Below are 12,603 nucleotides of genomic sequence, written 5' to 3' on the forward strand. Positions count from 1 at the left end.
TCTCTGTTATGTAGATGCTTTTCCTTTTTTCCACCATTTAAAAACATTTTAATGGAAGTTTTGATTTCCAAATTCTATTCCTCCTTCCCTTCCTTCCTTTCCCCTTCTTGAGATGTCAAGCAGTGAGATATAGGTTGCACATGTGTAATTATGAAAAACATTTCCATATTATACATTTTGTATAAGAAGACTCAAAAGAAAAAAAAAAGAAAGAAAATAGCATGCTTCAATCTGTATTCAATTATATCAGTTCTTTTGAAGCAGATAGTATTTATCTCCAGTCCTTTGGGATTGCCTAGGATGCTAAGTCATTCATAGTTTTTCATGAAACAATATTGTTCTTACTGTGTACAATGTTTTCCTGGTTCTGTTCACTTCATTATGCATCAGTTCATGTAAGTCTTTTCAAGTTTTTCCAAAGTTACCCTGCTTGTCATTTCTTATGGAATAATAATATTCCATTACAATCATAATGGAATCACAATTCCATTACAATTCATTAAATCACAACTTATTTAGCCATTCCTCAATTGATGGGCTTCTCTTTGATTTTGAATTCTTAACCAACACACACACACACACACACACACACACACACACACAAAAAACTTGTCAAAAATATTTTTATATAAATAGGCCCTTTTTTCCTTTTCCTTGCTCTCTTTCAGATACAGACCTAGTAATGGCATTGCTGGATCAAAAGGTATGCACAGTTTTATAGACATTTGAGCACAGTTACAAATTGCTTTCCAGAATGATTAGATAAGTTCATAACTCTACCAACAATGCATTAATGTCCCAGTTTTCCTACTTCTTCAATATCCAATATTTTGCTTTGTTTATGCTATTCTATTTTGTTATTAGCCATTCTGATAGGTGTGTGAATTGTTTTAATTTGCATTTCTCTGATCAATTCTGGTTTAAAGTGTTTTCTTTTTATGACTATAGATACCTTTGATTTTTTTCATCTGAAAACTACCTATACAAATTCTTTGATCATTTATCAGTTAGGGAATGACTTGTATTTTTAAAAATAAATTTGACTAAGTTCTCTCATTTGAGAAATTACGCCTTTATCAGAGACAAATGCTGCAAAAATTACTTCCAAGTTTTCTGCTTTCTTCATAATTTTGGTTATGTTGGCTTTGTGCAAAAATTTATAAATTTTAAATGATCAGAATTATCTATTTCATATTTTGTAATGCTCTCTATATCTTCTTTGGCCCTAAATTCTTTTCTTACCTACAAATCGGACAGCATATTCCATGCTCTCTTAATTTGTTTCTCTTTCTGTGTAAATCATAAATCCATTTGAACCTATCCTGGTATGCAGTGAAAAAAACCTAGTTTCTACCATATTATTTTCTATTTTTCCCTCCAGTTTCTGTAAATTAATGAATTTTTGTTCCAAAAGTTTGGATCTTTGGATTTATCATATACTAACTTACTATGGTCATTAACTATAATGTAATCTGTATCTCTCTATTTCTTGGTCAGCACCCAATTATTTTGATAATTACCACTTTATAATAGAATTTGAAATCTGATATGGCTAGACCATCTTCTTTCATATTTTTTTCATTGATTTCCTTGATATCTTTGAGCTTTTGTTATTCCAGATGAATTTTGTTATTATTTTTTCTATCTCTATAAGATAATTTTTGATAATTTGATTGATATGGCACTGAATAAATAGAGTAATTTAGATATAACTGTCATTCTTATTATATTGGCCCAGCTTACCCGTAAATGATTTATATTTTTCCATTTGGTCTTGATTTGACTTTATTTGTATGAAAAAGTGTTTTATAGTTGTACTCTATATAGTTCTTGTATTAGTCTTGGCAGGTAGATTCTCAAGTATTTTATATTGTCTATAATTATTTTAAATGGATTTTTTCTTTTTATTTTGTGCTGCTGGACTTTGTTGGTAATATATAGAAAGGCTGATGATTTGAGTGGGTTTATTTTATATCCTGCAACTTTGTAATAGTTTATTAGTTTGTTAGTTGATTCTTTAGGATTTTTTTTGCATATCATTTGCAAAGAATAATAGTTTTGTTTCTTCATTGCCTATTCTAATTTCCTTAATTTTTTTCTCCTCTTATTGCTATAGCTAACATTTCTACTACAGTATTAAATAGTAGAGGTGCTAATAGGAAAACTTGCTTCATTTCTGATTATATTGGAAAGGTATTAGATAAATATTACTTATCGTTTCAAGGTAAACTACATTTATTCCTATGCTTTCCAGTGTTTTTTTTTTTTTTTAAATAGGAATAGGTGTTATATTTTGTTAAAAGCTTTTCCTGCATCTATTGAGATAATCATATGAATTGGTTTTATTATTGATGTGGTCCATTATTATGATAGTTTTCCTAATATTGAACCAGCCCTGAATTCCTGGAATAATTTTCATTTGAGCATAGTAATTTCTTTAATGAATTCATCAATTGTTTCTATGATTTATTCTTTGGCCCACTTGTTTTTTAGGATGAATTTCCAATTAATTTTTAATCTCAATTTCCCATTGGTCATTATTAAATGTAATATTTATTGCATTATGATCTGAAAAGCATGCATTTATAATTTCTACTTTTCTGCATTTGGTTATAAGGTTTTTATTTCCTAATATGTGATCAACTTTTGTGCATGTGCCATGCATTACTGAGGAAAGATATATTCCTTTCTATTCCCATCCAGTGTTCTCCAGATATCTGTAAATTTTCCAGAATTATATTCACTTCCTTACCTTTTTTCCTATTTATTTTTTTCTAGTCCTAAGAGAGGAAAGTTGAGGTCTCCAACTAGTATAAGTTTATTATCTATTTCCTTCCATAACTCATTCAACTTCTCCTTCAAGCATTTAGATGCTATATATTTGTTACCTATATATATGTTTAATATTGAATGTGACTTCATTGCCTATGATACTTTCCAGGAGGAAATAGTTTCCTTTTTTTATCTCTTTTAATTAGGTGTATTTTTGCTTTTATTTTGTCTGAGATCATGATTGCTACTCCCTTTTCTTTGATTCAGCTAAAGCATAATAGATTTTTGCCTCAGGACTTTATCTATACCCTGTGTGTCTCTGCTTCAAATGTTTTTTTAATCCATTGTGTTATCCACTTTTGTTTTATGGGTGAATTCCTCCAATTCACATTTATAAGTAATGAAACTGTGTATTTCCCTCCATGCTATTTTCCCTTTGTTTATTAATTCCTTCCCTGCACAACACCCCCTCCCCCATCCTTTCCCTCCTCATAAGTGTTTCATTTCTCAACATGCTATCCTCCCTTTTATAAGTCCCTCTCCTCTTTTTATTATTTCTGTCTCTTTTTAGTTTACATATTGGGTGAGATAGATTTCTGAATCCAACTGAGTGTGCATGTTATTTCCTCTCTGAGCCAGTTTTGATAAGACTAAAGTCTATGCTTTGCCCATCAACTTTCCCATCTTTCCATCCATTATAATAGCTCTTAAGTTTTTCTTTCTTTTTTTTTTTTAATATGGAATAATTTAACCCATTAAATCTTTCTTCTTCCCAGGAGGTTTTCTTTCTCATCCCTTTATTTTGTCTTTTGGGCTATCATCCCATCAAAGTCAACTTAAATCCATATATGTTGTCTACATATACTCCTTCTAATTGCTATTATAGTAATAAAGTTGTTAAGAGTTACAAATATTATCTTGCCATATAGAAATATAAAACATTACCATTTTGAATTTATTATATTTTCTCTTTCTTGTTGTTGTTGCTGTTGTTTTGTACTTTTTTATATTTCCCTTGAGTCTTGTATTTGGAAGTAAAGTTTTTGTTTTTGTCTCTTTTAGCTCTGGCTTTTTAATTAGAAATGCTTTAAACTCCTCTATTTCATTAAGTATCCATTTTCTCCCTAAAAGTTTATATTCAATTTTGCTGGGTAGGTGATATTTGGTTATTATTCTAACTTCTTTGCCTTCTTGTATATCATATTTCAAGCCCTCTAGTTATTTAATGTGGAATTTGCTGAATCTTGTGCAGTCCTGACTGTAGCTCTATGATATTTGAATTATTTCTTTTTTGTCAATTTACAATTATTTCTTCTTGATTTGTGAATTCTAGAATTTGACTATGATATTCTTGGGAATTTTCATTTTGGGATCTCTTTTAGGCAGTGATAGGTGAATTCTTTCAATTTAAATTTTACTTTCTGGTTCTACTACAGCGGAACAGTTTACTTTGATAATTTCTTGAGAGACGGTGTACAGACTTTTTTAAAAAAATCATGCCTTTCAGGTAATACAATAGTGCTTATATTATCTCTCTTGCATGTATTTTCTAGGGCAGTTGTTATTCCCATGAGAAATTTCACATTTTCTTTTATTTGTTTTAACATTTTTTATTTTATTTTATTGCTACAGTAACAGTCTTTCTAGTGCTTGCCTCTGAAGCACTAATTTTCTTGCTGATCTGCACAATGGGTAGGACCTTAATGTTGGATTGCTATAGAAACAGGGTTTCTTTATTAATAGGTCCAAGATGTGGGATCTGTCTGCTGGTCAGCCCAGGGAGCAGGGCTACCCTATTGGTCAGAAATGGAATCAAGGCCTCTTTATTGGCTTGTGCCTGGCATGAGATCACTCAGGGGGTGGGGCTTGCTGTCTAGCAAGTACTGCTCACTTGTTTAGAGGGCTGCTGGCTTACAAAAGAGGAACCCTATTTGATGGATTGCTTCAATCTTAGAGCCTTGGTGTAGGCCCGCTGCTGCTGCTGCTGCTGCTGCCCTCCTACCTCAGTGAGATAGAGATTTATTGCTGGAGTAGTGAGCTTCCCTATTTCTAGATCAATTCTGAGGCCATGTTCTAGTTGTTTGGAAGAGAATTTGGGAAGACTTCAGAGGATACTTTCATCACTCTACCATCTTGGCACTGGAAGTCCTGCTTTTTGTTTTAAATAGGATTCATTCAATATATAATTTTCAGTGATATACTGATTATATTTCCTGCTGACTTTGTTTTTTTTTTTTTTTCCTCTTTGGAATGCGAAAAAAATGCTTCAATGGTCCTCTTTTCTTTTTTGGGGGTAGGGGAAAATAGTTTTGTCCTTATCTCCTTTCCTTCTATCCCACTGAAAAAAAGAAATCAAGTTATTATAATATGTATAATCAAGCAATCAATTCCCACATTATCCAAAGATGTATTTTTTATTCTGTTCCTTATATCCATTACCTCTCTGTCAAGAAAGTTTAGAGAAAGTATTTTATTAAGGGTTTACTATATGCCAGATACTGTACTAAGTACTGAGAATTCAAAAATAAGAAAATAGGATGGTCCCTCCTCTAAAAGAGTTTATATTCTAAAGGGAAAAGACAACTGGTATGGAGTCAGAGAAGACTGGTATGTTTTCTGGGAAAGAAGTGGTAGGAAAAGATATATTTTACCCTGAAATTATGGCTAGTGGAATGCATTGAATGTAGATCTTGTCTTTTAAAGTCATTAAAAAAATGGTATAGAAATATTTCTCTAAGTTCTCCTCCTTTTGCTCCATAATAGTTCACACTGATCTTTTTGATTTTCTCTGAGTCTGTCCTTTTGCTCATTTCTTATATGTAATAACTATTACATTTCTATATACCATGTTGCTCAGTGATTCCCAAATTGATGGGTACTCTCTTTGTTTCTTGTTCTTTATTACCACAAAAAGAGCTGTTATGAACATTCTTGCATATATGGGGCCTTTCCTCTCTGATTTGGGATGGGGTGGAGAAGGGAAAATGAAAACAGTAGAAATATTTCTGGATCACGCAGGATGCACAGTTTAGTGACTCTGGGATAGCAAACTGACAGTGGATCGAACAAGTAGGCTTAGAGTCTGAAAGATCTGAGTTCAAACATGGCTTTAGACACTTTCTAGCTATGTAACCCAAGCAACTCATATGTGAAATGAGGATAATAATAGCATCCAACTCCCAGAATTATTGAGAGCATTAAATGAGATTATAACGTTTAGCATGAAACCTTGCACATAGCAAAAATTATATTATTATATTTTCTGATTGCTTTTTAGAGGAATTGCACCAATTCACAACACTACCAATAGTACATTAATAGTATGCCTGTTTCCCCAAAGCATCCCCAATAATTGTAATATTTCTTTTTTATTATCTACAATCTGGTGGGTATAAAGTCAAACCTAACATTGTTTTAATTTGCATATGTCTAATTATTACTAATTGATGACATTTCATATTGATAAGTTAATCAGCATTAGGAATGTCTTTTACTATATACATGGGAAGAATCAGAAAACTTATTTTGATTTAAAGAGTATGGGGCTACTTTTTAAAAAGCAGTTGCAGATAATGTTCAATTAAAAAAAACACTGTTAAAAATAACCATGTATCAGTATTTGCTGGCTAGATAAGAACAATTGCTTCCTGGAATGTTTGTTTTACTTTGGTATTTGTTTTAATTTCAGTTATGTAGTCAAGGACAAGATATTTTTTAAAATCTATTGTTTGATTTTTCTAGACTTAGGTGGTTTTCTAAAGGACCTATTTGTGATGCTGAATACTATGTATTTATATAGAGAGTGAACTGAGTCCTGCTTGGCTAAGAAGCCTCTAAGCCAGCCTGCTGCCTCAAGTAGAAGCAGAGTTCAGGAGAAACAAGGTGCAAACTTTTGATTTATGATCACAGATCATCTCAGAGACATATATGTAGGAATGCTGTCCCCTCCCAATGTAAACCTTGACTTCCAGGATCTACAAACCTAGAGACTGATAAGAATGGATTTGCCTGCCAGTTCCCTTACTTGAGCTAACATTTTATGTCATTCCCAAAGAACTTATCTACTTATAATACTCTGGTGTATTCTTTCAGTTGCTCTAATCTATATGTATTCCTCAGTTTCCATTTACTGTTTGCTTAAATAAGTTTGAAATAGTTTTTTTGGTAGCCAACATTCCATAGGAGAGAGCAAAGCTGACAAGAATAATTGAGAGCAATAAGGGAAAGTAGCTTTTATTTTCAGTACCTAAAAGAGAAGAAACTACAAATATTTGAGGTATGGTAGATGGAAATAATAGTACATCATCCCAGTTGGTGGTATATAAGTGAAGGACCATTTAGCCAGTCACAACATTCCTTTTGCTCCTTACAGGATGGAAATCATAGTTTTCTTTGGACCAAATCCGAGATCATGTTTTTATCCATGCCACATATTGAACAGATGAAATTATAAACATGCATACACATACCTTATATAAACCCTATATAGCTAAATGGATCTGAACACATCCTTCTGAAATATATGTGTATACACACACACACACATATGCATATAGATAAATCATATCTAGTTTTTCTAGAATTCTATTCAGGGTTTTTTTTTTGCATATTATATTTGTTTAGGCTTAAGAATCATATTTTGATATCTCCAATCATTACAGTTTTATTATTTCTTCCTATAAATTGGTTAAGTATTCCCTGTGCATTTCATTCAGTGAACAGATATTATTGATATATATTAATTAATTATATTAATTCACTGTCTATCATGCTTTTAAGCAGGATGTTATTTCCTTCTTTAGCTCTTTTAATCAAGCCTTTTTTGCTATTGTTTTGTCCGCAATCATGTTTGATAGTTCTGTTTGTTCTGGGCTCAGGTCAATCCCCTGGTAATTTATGTTTGATATTAGAAAGAAATGAGATATTTAATATAAAATTTAATAGTTAACTAAAGATTTTCCTATACATAGCAGAAGGATATTGCACTGAAGACACAATTGATTCAGCTGAGCAAAGCTCATTGTCCATCAGCCTAATAGCAAAATGACTCTGAGAATGAAGGATGAACAACAATATCAGAATGTCTGGATTTTCTTGTAACTATTTTGTACTCAGGTTTCCAGAACTGTTAAGACCTTGAACCTTTAGTTCCCTGATCCAATCAAGTTTATAAACTTTCATAAGGGAAAAAACTATCCCATCTTGCCTGATCTTACATAGGAGTAACAAAAGGAAGGAAAGTAGGATTTTCATCCCATTGCACATGCTTTTTAAAATTCTTTCAAAGTATAATAGGTTTTGCTGTAGTCCTTTATTTAAATCTGTATGAATATTTATGTTTCAAGTCTACTTCTTAACATTGTATTGTTAGATTGTTTTCTACTCCATTCTGCTTCATTCTTTACAAAGAACAGGGTGGTCAGAACAGCAGTAGTAACACCTCTATAACAGATGTAATTTGCTTTTTTCTGTTGACTCTTGTCCTTGCCCAGACCTTGATCACTGCTTCTTATGCTTTTCCTATTTCTATTTATTCCTTCTGCATTAACCCTCTGAAAATTAGAGTTTCTTTTGAATATAATTCCTACTTAAATTCTACTTTTCCTTGTCCCTACTTAATGCCTCATCACATCCTTCTTTCCTCTTACCTATTTCTTCTCCCACCAATAAAGAGGAAGAGGCAGCAAGTGCCATGAAGGTCAAACCATTGCCACCCTTTCAATCACCCTCTCCCTTTAGATTCCATGCCACATGGAATGGTATGTCATAAACTTAAACTGAGTCTCAGTAATAGTAGGCCCCTGTAATGCTGAAGAAACTGAGGCAAGATAGAGATTAGAGAGTTTTTAATATTTTATTTAAATTTCTGAGAGGGAGAGATAGTCTGTGGGCAGAGTAGAATCCATTCTCCCTCTCCCCCAGGGCTGAATTGAACTTTTGTCTCAAAGAATTCATTTTCTAATATGATTCCAATGATTTTTATAGGGTTCTAGTGATCAGGGGAGGCAAAGGCAAGGGGGTGAAGTCCAATCACTGGTGAGCGGGAATTTCCAGAAAGATCAATCCGATTCTGACAAGTTAGGGGGTGAGGAGCATAATTTCTGATACATTGGGAGGAAGGGGATAGTCAAACTAGAAACAGGAAGTCTGCAATAAGAGATATTTCCCAGATCTGAAATGATCCAGCTATATTTTTATGGCTCTTATGGAATGCTAATGGTCAGGACTCCCAGCCCTAATTATCTCAGTTCTAATGATCAGGAAGGGGGCTTGCAACCAGGGGGATTGAGGCAGAACAATTTAGGAAAAATGAGGCAGAACAATTTAGGGAAACTGAGGCAGAATACGTTAGGGAAACCTCAAGAATAAAAGGAAACTGAGGCATAACACCCCAAAAGTATAAGGTCTTGACTCCTTTAGACATCATAAAAGGAGACAAGTTTTGTGATGTGACCTGGTAGCTAACTGTGCAGATGCTACAGCACTTAAGATCACTAAAATATATCAGAACAATTTTTAGATTATATTTACACCCTCTTTACAGTTAAAGACATGAGAGTTCTAAGAAGACACTTGTTTTTTCTCTCTCCTATCTCATCATAATGTAAAAATTTCATCATATAAGTCCCCTCTGATTGTTCAAATGCATTCATCTTTGTTTCTCTTGACTTTTTTGTTTGCATTTCAAATATCAACTCTGGACTTTTTTGTTTGCATTTCAAGTATCAAACTTAGAATAGAAGCTCTCTACTTTATTAAAGATCCATAGGTTCTCAAACCCAACCACCAACCTGTAGGATTATATTCAGTTTTCCCAGAATATTATTCTTGGTTGTAAGCCTTTATGCCTTCATCTTTTGCCTTATGGAATAGCATATTCTAAATTCCCCTGTTTTTATAGGGGTAGCTACCAAGTCCTGTTTGTCCTCATATTCCTTGGGACTTGAATTCTTTTTAACTTCTTGCAGTATTTTTAATTTGTGTGGCTCTGGATATTGGTTATGACATTCTTGGGAGTTTTCATTTTGGGTTTTTTTTTTCCTTCAGGAGGCAATAATAGATATTTTCTATTTTTATACTGTCCTCTGGTTTTAGTAGATCTATACAATTTTCATTGATGATTTCTTGAAATATGGTACTAGGTATTTGTTTTGTCAAATATTTTGTTTGGTCTCATTTATGTTTTCCTTGCGAGCTTTCAAATGGAAAAAAAATGAAAGTATTATTTTTCATCTTGTTTTATTTTCCCAGGAATTCTAATAGAATTTGTGGTAAAATTGTGTTTTTTGCTTGAGGCTTTCATTGGAATTGGTGTGGTGTTCTCTTCTTCCAAATTTGTGACTTTGGTGTTCCTGAAGACATATTTGTTACTATGGTTTTTTTTTTTTTTGTTTATTCATTTTTATAATCCTATCTCCTAAACTGAGACTTTGTGTCAGTACCAGATTGCACACTTTTGGAAGAAATAGTGGAACCTTATTGGTACTGATCATAGTCTAAAGTTCTCTCACAGATTTCTGTAAGGACTGTATATTGTATTCTTTAAGGAGATCTGGGGAAGTTTGGATTAGCAAACTGTACTAGAATAATCCAGATTTTTTACAAAGGTAAACTTTGTCTTCCTTATTTGAATCTTTCAGGTTCCTGACCTCCAATCTGAAGTCTGAAAATAACATAGCTATAGATTCTAGTGGTCTTAGCTCTCCATGTTCTTTTATCTCTGTTCCTGGGTACTTAGCTGCGTATTCTAGGATCCCCTGGGTCGTTACTGCTATTGCTAGAAGGCTTCTGTGCAGTATGCTTTTGGAGTAGACTTTTCTTGTTAAAACTTTTGTGCTCTTGGTTATTAACCTACGCTGTAAAATTCAAGATGATTTTTTTAAACATTTTTTTGATCATTATTTGGTGTGGTGCTAATTTTTCATCCTTAGTGGAGGAGAGCTGGGCTCTTCTGCTCTCATTCATTCTATCATCTTGAGGTAATCTCTTGAATAGTCAGTTTTCAAAGAAGAAATTCAAATCGTCATCAACTATATAAAAAATGCATTTTTGTTGTTTCAGACTCTTCATGACCCCATTTAGGGTTTTCTTGGCAAAGGTATGGGAGTGATTTGGCATTTCCTTTTCTACTTCATTTAAAGATGAGGAACTAAGGCAAATAGGGTTAAATGACATGCCCAGGGTCACACAGCTATTTTTGAACTTAGGTACTCTTGACTTAAGGGTCAGTGCTCTATGCACTCTGCCACCTAACTGCTCTAAAAAAATGCTACATTATCACTAACAGAAGAAATGTATATTAAACCTTGAGATTTTATCTTATGCCATAAAATTTATAAATTTGATAAAAGAAGAAAATGATAAATGCTGGAGTTGTTATGGGAAGATATTGATAGTTGGGTTGTAAATTGGTTCAATTGTTTTGGATATCAATTATAATGAGAATAAGAAAATCACTAAATTGTACATTCATATCAAAATAAAACCTATATATCATGCAAGTCAATGACAAAGGGAAAGCTCTGACATGTATAAGAATATTTATGGTGGCACTTTTATGGTGGCAAAGAACTAGAAGAAAAGTTGACTGCTCAACTGGATGGTTGTTATTCACTTATATCTGACTCTTCTGTCATTCCCATGGGCCATACTGTCCCTGGGGTTTTCTTAGCAAAGATACTGAAGTGGTTTGTGGTTTATTAAAGCAAATGGAAGTTAAATGATTTATGTAGGGTCAAATTGAGTCAGGACTTAAATTTAGGTCTTCCTTATTCCAGGCCCAGTACTTTGTCCAGTGGGCCACTTGTCTCTTGTGATTATCATTGAGACCATAATCAAAGGCTGTATAGCTAGAATGAATAGAGCTTGTGTTCTATTGACATAGCTTTTGAAACCCCATGCTATGATAAGGAATTAGTTGGATATCGGTGGAGACTTCCATAATTAGAAAAATGACTCTGATGTTTATTACAAATCAAAATTTCTAGAAGAATTTGTAGAGATAAGACAATAAAAGAAGCAATAGCATAGGTTGAAAGCTTCAACTGAGATAAGGGAATATTTAGTGAATTTCCTGTGGGAATTCTTAGTTGTGAAAGTTAAAAACCCCTTCATCCCTCCTAACTTTTTCAAAGGAATCTAACAAACAAATATGTTTTTATTATATTTATGTCAATTGCTAAAAAATAAATTCCTTTATGCCTTTATGGCCTTAGTTTTCCTAATCTAACCTATATAGCTGACTTTTTAATTTCCTTTTTCCTTTATACTTTTGAGATTTTAAAGACCAAATTCAATTTCATTGGCTTTTCATAAACCATTCTTTGGCTTTTGATCTCACTCAAGTTCTTCCCTTAGTACAATGATTTACACTTATTAAGTATTCAAATGCTTTTTTCATGAATGCTCCTGGATATCAGAACATGACTTGATAGCTTTAGGTCTTCATAGATGTGGCATAAAGGGCAATAGCTCTAAAACTATTCGAAAAGTATTAGATATGGCCCAATTTTTGTTTCATCTCAAAAAGTGATACAAATAATAATAAAAATTACATCTATCATTTATATAATGTTTCAAAGATTTGCAAAGCATTGTACGTATTATTATTCCCATTTTACCCATACATATTATTCCCATTTTAACCTACACAAATATGTAGGTTGTTTCTGGCCCTTTGACTCCCTGACTGGATTTGGTTAAACTTCCTCTCTACCTTGCTGTTCCCCTACATTTTACAAAGGAAGAAATTGAGGCCCCAGAGGTAGAATGATTTGTCCAAAGTTATAGAGGGAGTGGTAGAAATCCAGGACTCAAATCTTGCAGATTATC

Source organism: Sarcophilus harrisii, chromosome 4 (assembly GCF_902635505.1).
Source record: "Sarcophilus harrisii chromosome 4, mSarHar1.11, whole genome shotgun sequence".
In the NCBI taxonomy this organism is placed as follows: Eukaryota; Metazoa; Chordata; class Mammalia; order Dasyuromorphia; family Dasyuridae; genus Sarcophilus; species Sarcophilus harrisii.